Raw genomic sequence first — 20,905 nt, 5'->3', positions numbered from 1 at the left:
ACTATGAATGTCTAGTAAGAATATTGTTCAAATTTGTTCTGTGAAATCGTTAAGAATAATACAAAACTGAAGCTTCTCCAAGCTGAAGCTCATCGAGTCCTACCTGAGGTCCAACATGTCACAGGAACGCCTCAGTGGCTTTTCTGTGATTAGTATTAACTATGCAATTATTGGGCAGAATGATGTGATTGATGACTTTGCATCAAGGAAGGTCAGGATTTAGCAGCTATGCAGTTTTGTGTGTGCAATAGTTTGTTGTTCTATTTGTGTATTTGTGTGATACACGAAGGAGGATATGTGCAATTTAGTTTTGTTTGTGTTTTTTGCGAGCAATATGTTGTAATGTATAGGTAATAATTTGATTTTCTATTTAATTTGTATCGATAAACTATATATTTTTCATTTAATCTTTGGTATTTGTCATGACTGTCCATAGTTTTGACAGTAAATATATATATTCTTATGGACACGGAAAAAACAGACAAAACATTGCAGTACCACTGATTATTTATGGGGGGCAGTGTAGTCAATATAGTTGAAGCAAGACAACCAAAGGACACGATGAAGACATTTCAACAGTGGCTTTTCAAGTTGATAAGAAACTACAGACATCTATAATATGATACTTCACCAGGGCTTTCTTAACAGGTACATTATCACAACTTCCTCCCCCAACGCCATGTTTGTCATCGTGAGAAACTCTCTGCTCTGCACTCCCCTCTAGTGGGTTCATTGTTTAACAAACATGCCAACATAAAGGTTGCATGACAGTATGTGGGCAGTGACATTTACATCATTTGAAAATGGACGTATCTCTTTTCCAGTATAAATGAGCCTCAAAGATACAGGTAAATCCATTAATGCCTGAACATTTACCAAGAAGAAATGTAAACACTGCATCACGATGAACAGTAACTGCAAAAAATCATAAAACAATCAAGTTGAACCTAATTCACTTTCCCTCTGCTCAGGCATTACTGAGGCATAAACAGAGCACTTTAATAAAGCTCAATTCTGCTGTATACCGGAGTCATCAATGCAAGATCGCTGGAACACTTGCTCATGCCCCCAAGATGAACACTAATACGAATCTCGACCTGCTTCAGTGTTTATTCTCATTAAAAAAGTTCAAGAGTAGGGTTTCTGGTAAAGGCTACAGTTTAAAAAAAAGCGTTTTAAGCAAAATTCTCTTTTCACACGTTCTTAAATTTGCGGGATTCAACACCCTGGTGAAATCACGTAAGCAGGGTCGAGTGTTATTCCCTCTCGCTTGAGGCTGGTTTGTGAACACACGCTGCTGGGTAGCTCCAACTCCCACGACTGCTGCTGCTGCTGCTGAGGTTGCAGTCTTGCGCAGCCGTGCATGCCTCCATGACTTCCAAGGATCAGTTGGTCCTTCTGTGGGAACTTCGGGGTCCAACCTCTCCCACAGACATCACACGCTCTTCCTCCATAAGCTCCCCTTGACACTGGCTTACATGTGTGGAAACACACGGCGTGCACATGCATGCATGCGACTCAGACAGACCCTCACTCATCCTCAGTGGGGCACTGCTGATATTACCCCTGAACCTCGCCAACCCTGATTAAAACATGACTGCTTGCTTACCGCACTCCGCCTTTTTTCCTGTGCTGTCAGCCATTGATTTCCCCGGCCTAATTTAATCCTAGGTTTCACATGTAGCCGAGCATTAATTAGAAAGGGAGATAGAGCAGGAGAGAGACGAGCAGAGATCCAGTATAACATACACCCAAGACTTTCAATTGCAGGTTCAGAGTTGGATCAAGGGCCAGTGGAGAGAAAAAGATGTACAGAACCCCTGAGTCAACCATCTGCTTTTATTTAATTTGTGTTGGCCAGACCTTATGGTGTCTTGTAGACTGAATTCTTTAATAAAATCTGTTGTTTCTCATTGCCAACACTCTCCTCACTTTCCTCTCTCTGCAGCCGTTTCTATTTTCCCTCTCTGCTCCTGCTCTCGCTGTCAGGGGCCAGGTCTGTTGGATATGAAATGGTGTCTTGTCACATTGGAATGAAACTCTTGCACAGCTCCTGCTGTAAAAAGCGCTGGGTCTCCTTCTGCCTTTATGTGAACTTGATTGAAGAGACTTGAAAAGGACCCGTCTGCCGTCTTGGGGGGAAAGAAGGGCAGAGTAGCTCCTGTGTGCCACTCACCATCTGGGAAAACTCACACCCCACAACTTTGTATTTTATGTTGGTCCGTGTGGCTTTGCTTCCATCTACTGGGCACAGGGAACACTGCAGGGAGACGGAGGTGGGGGGTGGAGGGCGACAGAATCGGAGACAGTTTATGTATCGTGAATCAGTGAGAGTATATTTCAAATCATTGAGAGGATCATTGTAATGAGTTACTAACGTAAGACACTAAGGCTGAGTTGTGAAAACGACCGAACCATCTTGTCTCCTCTCCATCTTTCACTCACTCCTCTCTGCTCTGGGACACGTCCACACAAACACCCGACGCTCTCAAGCTGTCCTCCTGCAGGTCTGAACATCGTCTCAAAGATATTCTTAACATTTTCACTCACTGAATTGCAATTAATTCAAGGCCGGGTAAATAACATTAAGATTTCTCTTTCTACTGCAGTGGTTCATACTTTTTTCCAGTAAAACCTGCCACAGCCTCAGCCCTAACAACTATGATGGACAGATTTTGGAAACAATATGAAGCTTCCAGATGTGCCGATATCAGGCTGTTGTGCCCTGCACTCAAATGTAGCTAATAAAAATTTTAAAAAGATTTGAGGTAATTAACTGAATTTTACCAAAGACATTTAAACTCCTGCCCACAACTTACAAGGTTGGACAACTTGGACATGTGATACATTCAATATTAAAAAATCATTGAATAAACAGACGACCAGCGCTCAATAGCCGCAGCGTCAACGCAAGTAGCGCTGTTGATCACGGGTCAACCACCCCATTCAGGACAACGGCAACGACAACGGTTTCTCCATTTCTAGGTTCTGCGTAGTGAGTTGAGCTTCACTGAACTTTAAATAAACACGTGAGCAGCTCTTTTGCAGTTTCAGAAAGATATAAATATATATATATATATAAAAGGTATAAATGGGCAATGCACTAGTACCACAGATTACATTTTGTGACTCGTTGAGATCAATGTACTTTTATTTGTGGTCATTTTTGTCACTTTGTGGTTGTAATGTGGTCCTTTTTGTCACTTCAAACAGAAACCCTATAGCCAATTCTCCCAATTCTTTGGGCCCCTGGACCAGTTCCCCATAATGAAAACCCTTCCATGCCCATACCACGGACTGAGGCGTCCACATTTGAATATTTGTCTTTAAAATAACTTTGAGTCTTTGATAGATTGATTGATAAATTATTAAACTAGCTGAATGATATTTCTTATCATAGATTGAACCTCAAATACAAAATAATGACACATATTTGAATTAAATTGGATTGTGAGAGGTTGTTTTCAGAAAATTTTATCTAATCAAATTTCCAATTGGACACAAACATGCATATGTACATACACACACATATGTAAACACACACACGTTTTCTATCTGTTAAGTATACTTGCAATCTTAAGGACATTAGCAAGATTTTATGAGCGCTGCGGTCTTCTTATAGCACATATAGGTCACCATACATGATAATGAATACAAAGAGTTGAGATAACATGTATGATTTGAAAAGTAAGTAATGAAAATAAACAAGCCACGGCGTAAACTATTATCGCTTTCCCTCTCCACTCAGGAACCAAGTGAGTCAGCTTGATATACGAGTCTTTGAATTAGAATAAAGAAAATATTCCATAACTACGATGAGAAGATTATCAGAAGGTTGTTAGCTCTTGTACGCTGCTATATGACTTGTAAATAAAACGCTTTCGACGGGAAATGAATTTCTTGCACATTTGCGCTCATTACGATGAGGGTAAATTGTGAAGTGTGGCGGGGCTGCCTGTGGGCCAAAGCACGATGAGTACTTTCACATGGGTTTTTCTGGTTGGCAGCAGCTGTCTTCTGCCAATTAGACGCATCGTGCGCGTACGTCTGTGTGTGTCTGTGTATGTGCGCTTATTCATCTCCAAACAAATACATCCCGGTCCTCCTTACCCCCGCAGGCACATGCTGCCTGAGCCTTGGCACCCCTCCTGACAGTGCTCGTACACAAACACACACTATCCTCACACTCACATTAGATGCCCCGGTCTCCCCCATCGCTGTCCCTGCCCCCACTGGGGCCCGGAGTTGCTCTAAGGCAGACAAACACACACAAACTCCATCTCTCATCAATTCAGATTTAATGCCATCTAAATATGGAGCAAGCTGTGGTGGAGAAGAAAGGGAAGAAGAACAAAAAGCAGGAGGGCTAAGATGTTATCGAAAATTAAAGAAGGCAAGGCAGTGACGGAATGATACTTCATGTCAGCACAACAGTTTACACGTGATAAAACACAGCAGTTATACAATGAAGATTCCCTTGGTGTCAGAAACCACTCACTGCTCTGAAAACAGACCTTTTTATAAGTGATTCACTATTTAAAATAGGAAATATTGATATCATGTCAACAATCTAGTGCCTCTTAAATCCTTTTTTAAAAAATGTCATCATGACGCATCAAACAGCTTGGAATTTGGGCACAAAGTGTTATTTACAACCCTGAAAAATGAAAAACGAGAAGATAAACAAACTGATATGTTGTGTCTGGCTCTGATCTCCTCCGCCTCATTACTGTAGCAGCAGGGCACCTGCACACAAACAGCGCAGTCAAAGTGGGCTGCATGTCGGTTATTTGCAGAAGATGCAGATGTTAAACTAATATTAAAAAATAATTAAAATTTAGCTAATTTATTGGAAAATTAGGCAAATATCATGTTGACATTGGGCCGACCATCTTAAAAATGTACACTTAAAATTCAAAAGATGCACATTAGGATTTTAGGAACGGATACAGCATCGTAGAAGACATTAATCAAATATGAAATGATAAGGCCAAATGAAAGAGTTGATAAAAAGGCTGTCGTACAAAGACAACAGTGAAATAGAACTGTGCACACAGAGGTAAAACAATCAGAAGCCTTCTCCTCACACAATAAGCTAATCAATAAATGACTAATCCAAATAAATGGTGCTCCGTGTCCCATTTACATATCAATACACCTTGACCATAACAGTGAATGCTGCCAGGCCAGATTACGCAGGAATTTCATGTTAAAACAGCTTTGTTTCAATCCAGGGGCTGCATCATTCAGAGGCTGCATTTGAAGACTGAACATCTCATAGCTGCGTGACAAGGCTGGGCCATTTTGAAGAACCCTTCAATTGCAGCCGACAAATGCGTCCATCCATTCCGGAATAATGTCGGATCCACAATGTCGGATCCAACTGGCGGATCTTTCCCAGGACTCATTGCGTGCTGGTGGCGAAGCTAACGAGCTAGCTATGCAATAAGTGTAGCCACTCAAAAGTAGCAACTGATGCAATGGACAAGCTGGTGCCACAAATAGGACATCCTCAGTAGACAAGATCATCACATATTGACGTCCTCTTAAGGATGCAGCCACAGAATTGGGACACAGCTACTTTATTAAGAAAGTCTAGATTTCATTTTTAGAGGTTGATTGTTTGACTGGCCGCACATTTGCTGTCATTTTGTGCTGCAATCATCTAAATGTGTCTCCATATAAAAACACACAAAAAGTGTTAGAGCAGGTAAATTGTGGTGGGTGGTGAGCAGCAGTGTTTAATGTTCATTGTTGCTCATGATGAGATGATAAATTGCAGTGAAGTGCCGCTGTAGCGACTGGAATATTTTTCTCCCTCTTGTCTGCACAGGAAGAAAAATGATGCCGAAGACATTTCATTTTTAACCTCACCAAAGAAATAATGGATGGATGGATACAAGCTTGAGAGCGCTGAGGGTCCCCGTGCCAGACTGCCCCCTAATTCCCACGGCGAAACCATGAACTCACACAAGCGAACGTGTGTGCACTAGTAAGCACTAATAAGGGGTGTGTGCCAGTTATGACAGCTGTGTTTGTGCTAAATCTTCGGGCATTGAGACCTTAACCAGGCTGCCTGCCCAGCCTGGCTGTTGGCCTGGCTCAAACTGATGCCACACACACACACACACACACACACACACACATGCACGTGGGTAAATAAGAAACATAAACACTGAAAAAACAGCCCCAACAACGTGAGTACTGGCAGGGAAATGATGCATTTTTCAGGTGACCTCCCGTTTTCAACCTCACACAAAAATTGGACAAATTATGGACTTTTCTCCTACTTAAAATCCCATCATCTCCGACTAACAGAATATAACCACCAACCATCACCATCTCTCAAGACAGAGAGACCTGAAAATGACAGTCTGTTGGAAGGTCACCGCCTGTGGTGCGCTGCATTTCCATTTGAGCTCTTTTGGCATGGCGATCTGCTATGATAATGGCTGCCCAGAGGGGGAAGTCGCTGGATGGATGGAGCCGTTTTAATCTCAAAATGGCAGACCTCTGTGACCTTGTCAGGAGGTGTCCTATGTCTGGGTGACTGACGAGATTCCCTACAGGCGCAGCACAAAGCTGGGGACACGAATCGCCTGTTATGCAGTGGAGAGGGGTGGCAAGAAAATGATGAGACAGGGAGCGTGCGGAGCTCACTTCTCGGGCTCAGATACAAGAGGAAATGAAGTAGCTGCAGAGAGAGGCAGGATAAAGTCGAGCACGGGACATCAGCTGATGCTCACATGGAGCGACTGGGGCTCAGGTTGTGCAGCAGGTTGTCCACAAACTGGAAGGTCAGTGTCAGGTTCAGCACCCTCTGCAGAGTGGCAACTAATTCTGTGTAGCGGTCCAAGCATCATGTACAGAAAACAAAGTCCATCAATTGCTTGACTGGAGCTCGACTGAATTGTCCCACTCACTGAAATGAAACAGCCATAAACAACACTCACTTATTTTCACCTGTGTAGAGCATATTGAGCTTACACGGGCAGGGGCAGTGGACTAAGCTGCACAAGGTGTTTAACCTGTTACAGTTTGAATCTGAGGTAACTCCAAATATCAATCTGTATTGTGGTCCTTTGAGAATCATGGGGGGGGGCTGAAGCCAATCCCAACTGACATTTGGCAAAAGGTGGAGTCACCAGTCCATCACAGGTCTGATATATAAACAACTACACACACATCTACGCACAATTTAGAGTCTCCTATCAAGCCGCATGCACGCCATTTTGATTTGAGGCAACAGTGCTAACCACTGCACCACCGTGCCGATCCCCAAATATACAAAAATATATATATATAATAATTACACCAATAAAAAATGTGATAACTAGTCCACTAATGGCCTGACAACAAGTCGACAAGGCCGATTTTTTGTCAGGGGCAGCCCTATATAACTCATGCTACACACGGAGAACTTGCTCTTTTTAATTCACCTCTAGACTTTACTTTCCCCCCCAGGATACTTGTAGTTCTGAAGTCAACACTTTCTCATGCAGTGCATAAGAAACATCTGTCTGGTAATGTGGCATCTGTCAGCAGTGCACTGCGTGGTGACAAGAATGATGTTCCGCCCATTCAACCCAATGCAGAAGTCAGCTCTCGAGGTTTGGCCCTGAGGCATTTCATTAGAAAATGAGAGTGCGGGTTGGTGTGACATGTGGATATTATGGAATGCCAGATGGATGGAAAGGTCAATTATTAAAATGTTGACTGATGGCTGTGGTAAAAAACAACACGGTTTGCCTGCAGAGAGACACATCCTCCGTCCTTTAACGTAATGTGTCATTCACACAGTTCAATCAATAACCAATACACCATTAAGCATAAACTGTTCTGCAGCCTTTTTTTTTTGCAAGTGGATGGGTCACTGAAAGCAAACATAACGCGAGGCTTAAGACTTGTGTCTGTTCTTTAAACAGTTCCATCTTCCCTGCAGCACTAGCTTTGGCTGAGCTGCATCTGTCTCCTGGCACAGCTGCTGCTCAAGAGTGCCGCCAATTTAGAGTTTGGGTTGCGTGTGTTGTCACCGTCTCCCACCTGTGTCTATGCTGGCAGCCTGGGTTTGGCAAACATAGTGCCTCTCCCTAGGTCCATGTTTCACACTTTGAAAATCCGGCCTCATTTGAGAGAAGTGATTGTTCCAACTGTGCAGACTGAGCGTCATGATGATGTCTCAGATCATTTTAAGGCCATTGCAGGAGCAATGGAATGCATGAGGACATCAAAGGATTAGTAATAGTGATGTGATTAGGTGTGATAATAATAACTTATTAAATAATATTTTCTTTAATTACCCGTATTTTAAAAAATCTGTCTTCCTTGACCCTAACTAATTAATCAATTAATCATTTCATCTCTATTTTAGACACAGTTACAGAATAAAAACACATTTAATTGCTCATTGTATAAGCCGTCATAAATGTGTTTTGAATTTAATGATATTTGTACAAGTAAGATGTCAGACGAGGCGAGGGGGTGGTTTTATATTTGAAATATAACAAACTGTTCAAATGCTAAATATTCAGTCATGAAGCAAATCAGACCGTCTCAAGTGGTTTGCCTCACGATCCACACACACAAACACACACACACCCCCACACAAAGTCTTTATACCTCCACCCAGTAATAGCACATCATTAAAAAAAAAAAATCATATTTAATAAACCAATCTAACTCCTAACCCCTGATCCAGAGCATTCCAGAGGAGAAAGGCTCCGGCTGAGAACTGACCAAAGTTAAAACACAAAACCACCATTGCTCCCGCAGGACATGTATTTTCTCTCTCGTGACGCATGGTCGTCATCTGGATTTCCTGATTGCCTTTCTGAGAAACACAATCATTTACCATAACTCAGTAATTACTGCTGATTACTGAAGACTGAAAGCAATCAATTAATGTTATTTCCAGTGTCAGGCCTTAACTTAACGCATGCTTACATGATTGACTTGAGCCGTCCAACACAATGATAAAATATAAATCGATTTCACACAACCATCAATAATGCAGCAATTGTGATGATTTAATGTGGTGTTGGTGTCTCTAATGTTAATTATATGCTGCGCTGCCCATAATTGTGAAGCACATGATTTGTTTCTTTGGATTGAGACATAATTACATGAACAGTGAACAAATAGTAATGAGCTCAGGTGCTTAACTCCACCTACACATCCACGGCTGCCTAATCCACGTGTTTGTTGGAAAAGAACAAGAGTAGGCAGGCAGCTGCATGCAGCTATTATCTGCACTTTGAAAGTGACTAAGCTTGTTAGGGAGGGCTGGGAGAACATTGCTTTACCTTCCTGCAAAACTTTGATTTACAATTAATCCTAGAAATCCAAAGTATCACTCTCCTGGGTAATTTAAACTAGATCACACAGACCAGTAAACTCCCTGGTGGACGCAGTTGTTTGACCCAATTTGAACATAAATTTGAAAAATTACCATGGACTGTTTATAAAGATGGACAAAATGGCGGGTCCCCAAAGGTGAAGCCAAAGCGCCTTGATCGCCAGTCATTTTAGCTAGTTCTTATTACCTTGATGCAGGTGTTTCTCCTGTTTTTATTATTAAGTTATTTCTGGTTATGAAACATCATGATTAACAGCTTATTTGCGATTGTGCATCAACGGCATATATACCGTGGATCCCTACTGCACAGACTCTGGGTATAAATGATGTCACCAGCATAAGATGGAAGATCTTGCCAGTCTACCTTCCCTGTATCTCCTGATCCTCACACTTCTCTCCACACTCCCTTGCTTTTCTGTCTTTTTGCTTTTCTTCAGGAGTCTCACGGGAACAAGATGAGGCTTCGACTGCAAAAAAGAGACGGCAGACCCTCTCTCTCTCTCGCTCTCTCCCTCGTCTCCCAGAGTACCATCATCCTCCATCGCAGTTGCCCAAGTTTCATTGGACTTATGACCGATTAACACCCCGCATCCAGTAGAAATTACTACGTTATCTGTCAAATCCTTGAGGGCCAACGCCGTACCTGCCACGCATGTGCTTTGTTTCAAAATGCAAATAAGAAAACACATATATAGTCATTGTGGTATTCATCTGTAACAAAAACCAACTGAGCGGGGCCATCCATCAGCCAATGACTCATACATAAACATTGGATGGAAACATGTATATAGGTACAGAACCTCAGCCAATTTTCTTCAACAGTAGAAGCCGTCATGTTTATGCAAACATGTGGCACCGTTTCATATCTGTACATCATGTATTGCACATCAGTAATGAGCAACAGCAGGAAGCATCCTACTCTGCATGCACTATTCAATAATCAAATTCCATTCATTCTGCTCAAGGTTAATTGTTTTCTAGGGCGGACACAAATGGCTTGTAAGTAGCATGTTCATGCAGCTGTTGGTGCATGTCTATGTGTGTCTGTATGTGTGTCTGTATGTGTGTGTCTGCCACTGTCACACTAATTCAGCATCACCATTAACATCACTTCGTGAATATAACAGGCGTGTTTGTCCACCTCTGGTGAATAAAAACACAGTGACAAACAAACACACACACAAACACACACACACACACACACACACACACACACGTGTTCTGTTGGACGTGCAGCTGTGTTTTCACATGGATAAACAATCAGTCCATGTCAATCAGTCAAACAGAAGACCCACCGTTGGGAAAAGAAAAAGCATTTACGTATACATCTATAACTATCAGCAGTGATCTGGTCAGTATGAAACCAGTGGAGAGAATCTCACTAATACCACATTTGAGAAGCAGACAGACAACTGACTGCATGACTCATTAAAGTAATTTTACATGAACTCACCAAGCAAATCATGTGTTAATTAAATGCTAACTTGCAAACACATCTTAATGTCATACAGCTACCAGAGGTTCTCTGGTTGTAGCGTCATCAGTGGGAGGATTTCCTGCTGTTTCATATCACAGTGAGCTGATCTTTGGGTTTAGGACAGTTGAAGAATAAAACAGACATCTGAAAACATCACCAAGGACATTTGCTACTATATTTCTGGCATTTCAGAGACCAAATGACTAATTGATTAAGTGTTTAAAGATATTTTGACCGTTGTTAAATCGCCTAAACGAGATAAATTTAAAACATTCTTAAAAATGCACAAAAAAAATTAATCTGACCACCATATATGGGATTCCAACACTGAATGAACAAAGCAATAAGTTAAATAATAGACATGTATAATCCTTCTTTCTAGTTCTTTCAACATGAACTGAGACAGGGCAAGCATTAGCAAATGTAGTTGTCAGGTAAAGTCAAGTTGACTTAAATTGTTTACCTAAAGATGCAGATCCCCTTTTCTGATTGCATAACAAAATAAACTTTTTCTTAACCAAGATCTTATGTATATGGTGGTGTGCTCTTTATACTGTGAACGTTTTCCTCAAGTTAGATTTAAAAGAAAAAAAAACGTATCTAATACAGAAGCCCAGACTGCCAGGTCTGACCACCACAGCCATCTACCCTCTGGTTGTCCGTGGTTCAGACTTGTTAACTGTCCTCCACCGCCATTTAAAGCCACTTAGTGCAGGCAACAACTCCCTCACTCGTTCTCTTCCTCCATCTCTCCTGTACCTCACTCTGTCACTGGCTCGTTCACTCTCTCGCTCGCTCTACCACTCGTTTGTTTTATGACAGTGTTTTTTCCCCCCCACAACTCTTCTCTCTGCCTCATTCACTGGGTTCTGGCCATTTAGCAAAGCCTATTACAGGGGCCCATTGTCTTTCGAGAGCAATGGCCAGTCAAACCAGCATAGCCTAATCAGAGTGCAGGGAATTCATCACAATCTTAAGGGAAGAATGGTGCTGATGCTTTTAAGTTGTTGTTTCTTTCACGCCTTTCAAGAGGCAAAAACACACATAGCTCAACTAAACAGCTCCACAGAGAGAGGGATACATGGGTAAATTGTCGACTTTCAGGCCATTCGCGCAGGCATAAATACACAACCGCCCCACTCCCACAGGCCATTAAACTCACACAGGCATAAATATCTGCTACACTTCCACACCCGGCAATCAATCACATTTAAGCTTTTAGAGTATTACAAGCAATTGTTCCTGAATTGCTTAATGATATGCAGGTCACAGAAGGACAAATTAGCATCTGTGAGTGAGCATGGCTAACATTTTTTTCCGTGCTAGCTGCCACATCTAGCAGATCGTGACAATCGGGCAAAGTAACATAGACAACTACATAAACCATAACACGAGGGTCAGGTAGAAATTCAACATGCGGATCAAGCAGCCAGTCGTAATCTAATTAGTCATCTGATCGTGTCAATAATCCTGATCATCTGCTCTCTGTATTGCCACAATATTTTCTGAATTGTTAATTAGTGCTGAAGATTTGACAAATGGGGGAATTAAAACTTAAATATGGCCGAACGTTGACTAAAAGTGCAGCTGACAAGCCTGTTTGTCTTTCGTTTTAATTACAGGACGCTCAATTACTTTTCATTACAAATCTAATTTGTTGACCAATTTGGTCAAATGAGCTCTGAACCAGGGGATAGAAACCTTTTCATTTTAACTGTTTTATGAAAGACGTGGAGCAGCTGAAGCAATGATCATTTGTCTTGTTGGTTTTTACGTCAAGAAGTTTGTTAAAAATCAATATGATCACCTTTATGGTAAATTATAAAGATAAACTATCACAACTCATCCGACTCAATGGGATTTCATTTATTAGAAAGTATGTTTTGCATTAAGCCTCTGACCTCATCATTCATCACACCATCTCAGCCAAGCACCAAAACAATCACCTCCTTTCTTGGGAAGTACCGAGTTAATTTAAATGGATAGATCTAAAGCCAGTGATCATCGTGAAGTGTAGCAGCAGAGCTAAAACCAGACAAACATTACAATGTATGGATTAACCCCCCCCCCACGCCTGAAATTTCGTCCCATCGATTTATATGCATGCATTTATATTGGATAATTGGCTCTGCTATCTTACAGCTAGAGAAGTTTCTATTTCCCACATGGCTTCGGTCAAAAGATGCAATATAAACTGTAGCGAGCTATTTTAATATTATTGGAAAGATGTTTTACAAGCTGTGACTAAAAATTTACTGCGATACAAAAGTGAATTTCTCTGTGGATTTCTTTTCATTTCTTCCGACTTCACAACGCAGTAGAAATACACAAAGCAATGCTCCCTTGAGGAGGCAGTTCATATTTGAAAAAAATGTTTTGGGAGTTGTCACCGGACGAGCCACCAAAAGCAATCGTAGAGTTTCTGAGATTTGGCGAGCTCAAAAAAAAACAAAGATGGACCGGAGCCAAGGTAACAAGTCAGAAAACTGACGGGAGAAGCAGGAAACAGTGACAGGAGCTCGGTGGAGTGAGGTAGAGATGCCAGAGTCCTCTCCCTGAAAGTTTAATCCTTCTTTGGGAGAAGTTCATGTGCAGGACAGACGGGGGAAAAACTGCCTGTTTGCAGCCTAGCAACAATGAGCTAATTTACTAATGGGCTAATAGAGGTAAATAATGGTCACGGCATTGGCAGGTTAAATAGGCCACCTTACTGCAAGTGTGTTTGAGTTATGTCACAAAGCAGCCTGTGTTACATGTGCAAGGGTTTGCTTAAACAGGCTCTGCTCCATGTCTCATCTTTGCAGCTTAATCAGCAGAGTAATCACTGTTTTTTGTTTCAATCTTATACGTAAAATAAATCTAGGGAGATGAGAAATGCACTTGTATTATGATGTTTTATTTATTTAAACAGAATTTTAATTCCAATTTTATTGATTTTTGTGCTGTATAGGGGCAAGAAGTAAAAACTATTTAGGGAAACTTTTCACTTCTATTATTATTTAGTCCAACATGTTCAAATAAAACTACATGAATACAATAACAGGCTTTTTTTGTATCACCTCCACCTGGATGTAAGAGGATTAAACACTCATGCTAAGTGTTTTTAGCACTTTTCAAGATAGTTATAGACAAACAGCATCTTAAATAGTTGTTAACAATACATTTGAAGTTCATAAAATTTAAATATAGAAGCCAGAGAGAGAGTTTATGGGAGATATTTTGTGTAAATCAAATAAGAATAAAAAAATAAAAACACAATCATGAATGGAAGACAGTTTCCATCTTTTTGCAGAACATGAGATAAATGAAATGGCAAATTTGTTTCCAAAAAAATTAAGTTTTCACACACGAGCTGATTTATTAAAACATCATACAAACACAAACATCTTCAGTATGGTGCCACTGCCGTCTTTGTTGCGCCCCAAGCAAAGGATTCGACAGGTGAAACCTTATTTTTCCTCCTCTCCTGCTCCCCTCCACCGAGCCACTCATCAATCATTTAAGAGCAGTGGGCCCGTGTGATACTGTATTGATTACCTGCCTTTTATTTCCTGCCACTTGTTGCTTCCACTGGGGAGGTCGCACTGGTTCAGCTACAAAATGTCGCCCATCTGCAGCGTATAAGGACTTATTTGTGTTTAGACTTTGATTCATTGCCAATGAGTACATCAGCACAGTGGTGACAGCGCTTGATCCCAGGCCTGCTGTTGAAGAGCCGACTCTGAGACTCGATAAGCCTGTACATGCATGTAAAGCATGAAAAACTGAAAAAAAACTGCTCTAGGGCTGAGCCATATGTGTTACATACAGAGTGGATGATATGAATTGTAGATATTGAACAAAGGGAAACTGTATCTGAGGAGGATGCTTAGAAGCTTGGCAGGAGTTTTCCAAAGGGCACAAAGAGCAGAACTTCCCTCCGGGCACAGCTCACACTACAAAAGCTCAATCAGTGGGATCAATAAAAAAAAGAGGGAGGTGAAAAGAGGAAAGTTTGCGAACTGAATAATTCTTCTGTGTGTTTGTTTAATGTAAATATGTATGCATGCATGTGGTGTAACTTCAGGAGTAGACGTGTGTTGTTCAAGTGTGTGGCTGTGCACATGCAAGTGACTGTCAGTCATTGTCATTTACAGAGGAATTACATTTATGCAATGCATCTAGCAATTAGCATATTTTTCATTTAGTGAGTGTGCTCCTGGGGCGAACACATCTTCGCTCCACTTTATGACACATATGGGACGTTATTGCACTGATTCAGAGAGAAAGCGGTGCTTTTAAATGCTGCAGAGCTCCGAGGGAGAGTGACACAAGTGAGCTTTGATGTAACAGGAGCATGAGCAGCGATGAAGCAGGTTGGATGCGGGAGCGTTAATTGTGTCAGCGAAGCAATATTTCCCCTATTTTTAGTCTGACGTTAAAATACGGAGGTAAACACATAAATAAAACATAGCAACTGCCCTATAGGGAATCTGATCTTTTTATCTGAGAGAATATTCAGACTGAATCACGTCTGTTTTACAAGATTTTGTACGCTCTGTTGTTGAGGGAGAAGAAAGGACAAAGAACCCACACTGTGTTAAACTGCATGTTATCAGCATGTTTAATGTTAGCTCTGATTGTGCATGATGCATTACAGCATGATGAACATGTGATCACATGATAAACATGTTATCTCTACGGGCCCCCTTAATGAATTCACCCACATAATGGTAAGCATCTATAGATTAAAGGATGCCGGCAGGCCACTTTACATGGTTTTTTTATCATATAAATATAAAATAAATTCACAACCATGAGCTTTCACTGCAGCTCAACCTCCTCTCAAATTGTTTCATTCTAAAAAGGTGGTTCTAGGATCTAAATTCACTCCAGCACGTTATCGTTGGGTCTCCACAGGAGAGCCAAAGCCTTGGGGAGATTAAGCAAATTAGTCTACTGATGTATCACAAGCATAACGGTCACCTTCCACCATTTTTGTACACACATGTAAATGTTATGACCTTGAAAACCGGACAATGAAGCCTGGACTCTGTCATCGGTCCTTCAAACATAAAAACTGCCACAAGTTACAAGCAAAGCAACATGTTTACAGTAGCAGGTATTTTTATTTATATATATATAATAATGTAAACTAGAATGGTGCAAACCTCGGCCAAGGTCCCACAGTTCACCTATATTCAAAAAAGCTGCACCAAGCACACTACATATACCTTTTTTTTCTTTTTTGAATCAAGATCTCTGCATTGTTTCTTGACAAATTTACAAAAATGTTGTAAAACGTCCTCTCTCGCAATGTTAAAGAAAGTGAAAAAAATAAATCTAAATCCTGCATCCACCCCACTAATTGAGTCCACTCCAAAACTGAATGTGTTTTTCCTTGGCCCATAAACCACTTTACCACCAAATTTCAATAAAATACATTATGTAGTTTTTTCGTAATCCTGCTATAAGTCAGACAAACAAACGGCAATGAAAACATAACCTCCAAAGCAGAGGTACTTCAGTGCGTTGAGTTTTTCTCCCAAACTTCTGAGCCAACACAAAGTTTACTACCCCCTGAGCAGAGACTTCCTGGGGGGTTAAACTATCTCCCCTGAACATAATTAAGACCCTGGCTCCTCTGAGCTCCTCAAAAGGTTTCTGGTAAGAAATCCTGTGGTGCATAGTTTTTGAGGATTTTTTTGGCCTGAAATATTAACACTCCAATTTCAATAGTAGAAAAGCTTTGAGACAAATCTGAAAATAAACATAATTTTGCATAGCAGAGACTTGTTTTCTTCTCCTTTTGGACCCTAGTGTGCTGGATCAGAGTCTTCCTGCAGGGCCAGACGTGAACTTCAGACAGTGTAGTGGGCAGCACCAGAGCTCCTCAGGGACCAGCCCTGTATCCCTTCCAGTTCACCCTCTTCACCTCACACCTCGGGTCACTCATTTCTCTGCTGCTCGTGGGCACGTTTGTGGAGCAGCGTGGGCTGAACAACCTGCAGCTCAACATCACTACAAAAAACCAAGATAGCGGTGGACTCGCCTTTCGCCTGCACTCTTTAAAGAAACAGATTGAACTACAAATACCAAGAAGTGCAACTCCTCTCACCCCCTCTATGCCTTTCTGGATAAACACAGTAGAACCTTTAGTAATAGACTGAGCCCAGCAACGCTGAGCACCACAGGGGATCTTTCTTCCCAGGGGCCATCAGTCAGCCTGCACAACTCCTCTCCCTCTCACTGCTGGACACTGACAAGGATTACTGAATATGAAACTCATAAGAAGTGATAAGTGGATGGGAGTCGTGGTGTAGGATGAAGGCTGCAGGGAGGGAAGACTTAGCAGAGGATCTGACATGGCTCCTGGGCTTGGCAGACCCACGGGGGACCCTGTGAGTAAATGGGGGATGAAGCAGCAGGAAGGCAGGGCAGGAGGTGTTTGCAGTGTTGGTACTGCTCTCGAATATCAGTAAAATTATTACAGTAACAAATGTTCACCTCACTAAACAGTAATTTCAATGCTTATAATTTATAATATTATAACTGCAAGTACAGTTTCCTTTCCCAGTAAGAGCTTATTTTGTTGGTCTATTTTCAGATTTATGTTATTATCCTTTTGGGGGTCGTCAGGCTGGAATCCATAGACATTTCAGTGGGTTTGGTTCATGTGACTTTTTACACTGATTGATTGGAAACCAAACAAAGTTCTAATCAATGCGCTAAACTAAGGAAAAATATGTAAATGTTAAATCTCCAGTAAGAATATAACAGCACTGTGAAATGTTTGAGGAATGACATCTGCAACTACAATCATAATTACTTCCCCCATGGAGATTATCTTTTCATCTGCATTTGTTTGTTATTGTGTATTATTTACAGAATTATGCTAAAACTACTGGACAAATTACCCCAGGCCTTGGTGGAAGGATGCAGTACGGGTCAGGGAAGAACCCAGAACATATCAGGGGCTGATCAAGGAAAAATTATTCACTTATATTAACTTATGATTATTATTAGACTACACTTTGTAGGATGTTTCATAATTTCAGTATTTGAACAAATATGAGAATTCAACCTTGCTACTCAATGACAGAGTTCAAATGCATCAACATTAAAATCTGAACAGGAAACTGAAAAGCTGCTGCTCTGCTTGACTGACAGTCTACAACTCCCATAAATCAGGGTAGAGCAGAAGTCAGCTCTTAAACTATTGGGACATTTGTTCCCTGGTTTTGAAAATTCTAACATTCATAACGTTTCAAGGACATTTTTTCCTCAAGCCTCATTAGTTTAGCCGTGGAGCAAACTTTTTTTTCGCCCCTCCTGAACATTTCTCTAGTGCCTCGCTAAAGGCAACTTAACAGTAATAAGAGGTGGAGAGCTTTCACTTCTTCCCAAAGGGGCAGGGAATTCAAACCAGAACATGCACATATTAACACACATGTTCAGCCGACTGTACCATCCCATCCTTTTCTCCAGCAGTAATAACTTCCCTTATCCATACACATGAGCAGTCTGGTCATGCCTCAAACATCTCTTTGTCATTATCTATTCAATCGTCTGTTATTTAATATTCTGAGAAGCAGCTGACATCTCCAGACTTTTTGTTCGCTGGCTTTAATAACAGTGCTGGTGTTTGCAGGTAATGATTCTGAACAAACAAGATCATGATTACGCTCTTTTGTTATTGAGCATTCCTGCCAGGTCGGTCATTTTATTTGGATACTTTCTTTCTTTCAATTGTTCCGTCAGGTAATTGGGGAAATGGCGGCAACGTCAAACTTGTGAATGAAATAGCAAATGCTTCTCCCGACAGCAGACGAACACAGAAAAAACTAATTCACATTCAAATAATACAAAAGCGAGTTCTACAACTTCTACCTGAGCTTCTCATAGTACGACGCGCACATCTCATTTTGATACTGTGTCGTGATACATGCCATTTAATGGCAGAAAAGCATCGCTTCTACAGAAAGACTCCCCGATTGCTTTTTAGAACAACACAAGCCATTTCTCAGGACCATGAAGACAGACGGCAAGAGTAGTTTGAAGCATGTTAAACAGGAAGCTGGCTGGATAGTTGGCAGATATTTTCTAAATCCTAAGCAGAGAAAACAGTGATTGTGCAGGAGGAAGACAGACGGACTGAGAGAGAATGAAAATGAGATGGAGAGCGAATGTTGATCTTGAGGCTGATTACGACAGCCAGTCTAACAGGGAATGTGCCTGTAATTAAGAAACCCAATTTATTTTATCACGCCAAATGTAATATTGGTAATCTGTGCTGTAATGACTTGTTTAAAAAACTCCCATATCCAAAGTCATCTTGTTATTGCAAGCTATAAGCTGAATCTTGTGTGACATCTTCATCCAAATTCCCGAAATAAGCTGTAAACAAAAAAAGTTGCAGATGACAAACCGTGGCAAAAAGCAGCTTTTACTTCATCAAAAGATTTATTTGATCACAAGACGCCTGAAGAGAAACAGCCAGCACAAATTCCAAAGGTCATTAAATATTGAAATTTGGGCAGATGAAACAGCTTTGATCTCAACCTTAAGTCCACTGACGACACTTGTGGCTTGAACAGCTAAACAGAATGCCTGTTTGCAAGGTCATGGTGAAACTCCACCTCTCCTTTTCCCCCACAACCTCTGCACAAGCCAGATGCCATGCATGGGCGATCGCAGATGTGTCACACTAACAGGCCGGCACCAAGTGAATAAATCATCAAACAAGTGTACACAGATGAGGCACCGCTGACATGAAATGCAGTTTAGCCAGTGCTCTTGAATAATATATTCTGCCTCATGGAGTTGAAATTATGTTCACGGGTCGTGGGTTTTTTTCCTCTCTGGATATTTCTTGCTTTTAATGTCATTACTAAAATGTAAACTATGACCCTGCATATGTGTTTTCATGCAACAGACATGCAGTGATGTTTCTATGTGAAACGCCACAGTTTCAGAACTAAAACACTTAACCGTCTTTGTGGCGTCCCGGGAGCAGCAGAAACCAACTAGTCGAGTAACGAACAAGCCGATTTTAGAGCTGAACACTGCAGCCATGTTGTATTATCAATAAAATATTGATATGGTAGAGTAAAATATTGATGATAGCCACTTTAATCCAAATCATGATCATGCCCAGACCTTGGCCAAACCGTTTCTTTTAGCTGAACCAAACCACTCACTCTCTTTAGCTGTTTTCAGACATAAACTCTGGAGAATGTCAACTCAAACAGGTCCAGGCTTTCTCTGCAGTTTGCCTTTCACATGACTAACACAGGGGATTCTCTGGTCAGATGTGTGCATGACTGAAAGCAGCTTTGGTGTCAAAATCTTGCCATCCAGGAACTCTGTACAACTTCAAAACACGGACTTACTGCATGTATATAATCCAGGCAGCAAAGCATATATTAGGAGAACAAATTAATAATATAATAAACTTAATATCTAGGATGAGCTTTCCTTATATGATCCTCAAACCTGACAGTAACCACTTATTCTATGAATAAATTCTAAATAACAAATCCATCATTGGACAAAATTCTTCTGCAAAAAGTTGAATCCTTACATGTATTTTAGAAATGTTCACATTGTCCCCCCCAAAAAAAAGCATAAATTATTCAATGGCTGCGATATCTCTAACTGTAGAAACAGACCCCGAAAGAGAAACATGAGGTCTCTCTGTTCAAGCTGAGAAGGAAGCCAAATAGTGGGTCATCAGAGGATTCAGCTTGGGACGCTTATTTTCCCGCTCACCTCACAAGGGGTTAGTACGAGGACAAATCCAGCAGGAGGGCGCCGTGAGTTAATGGGCCGGGAAGTCACAGAGAGTTCATTAGCATATCCTTAACTAATGCGGGCCCAAAACTTTGAGTCAAAGGATGAATTAAACTTTAAGCTGAAGGGATCTGCAAGTTTAAATCAAATAAACGACTTAAGAGTCGTACTGAGAGGCTGTTTTGAGGCAGAACGTCTGCTGACGACACAAAGTTTCATAATTGATGCCTGAATTTTTCTGTTGCATTGTGATGAGCTCCATTTTCAACACTTTCAAAACAAAATGTCTACGCTCACTACAC

The 20,905-nt window shown here is 41.1% G+C and overlaps 1 long non-coding RNA gene across 1 annotated transcript in view; it reads right to left on the bottom strand.

The window, feature by feature from the left end:
* Positions 1–489: 489 nt before the first annotated feature.
* Positions 490–20,905, bottom strand: part of LOC118121818 — a 27,319-nt gene continuing 6,903 nt past the window's right edge. The window contains exon 2 of the long non-coding RNA XR_004698397.2: positions 490–2,260. This is a non-coding gene — a long non-coding RNA (uncharacterized LOC118121818). The remainder of the gene's footprint in view (positions 2,261–20,905) is intronic.

The sequence above is a fragment of the Hippoglossus stenolepis genome, chromosome 15 (assembly GCF_022539355.2).
Source record: "Hippoglossus stenolepis isolate QCI-W04-F060 chromosome 15, HSTE1.2, whole genome shotgun sequence".
NCBI lineage: Eukaryota > Metazoa > Chordata > Actinopteri > Pleuronectiformes > Pleuronectidae > Hippoglossus > Hippoglossus stenolepis.
This window is presented reverse-complemented; position numbering and strand designations above follow the sequence as displayed.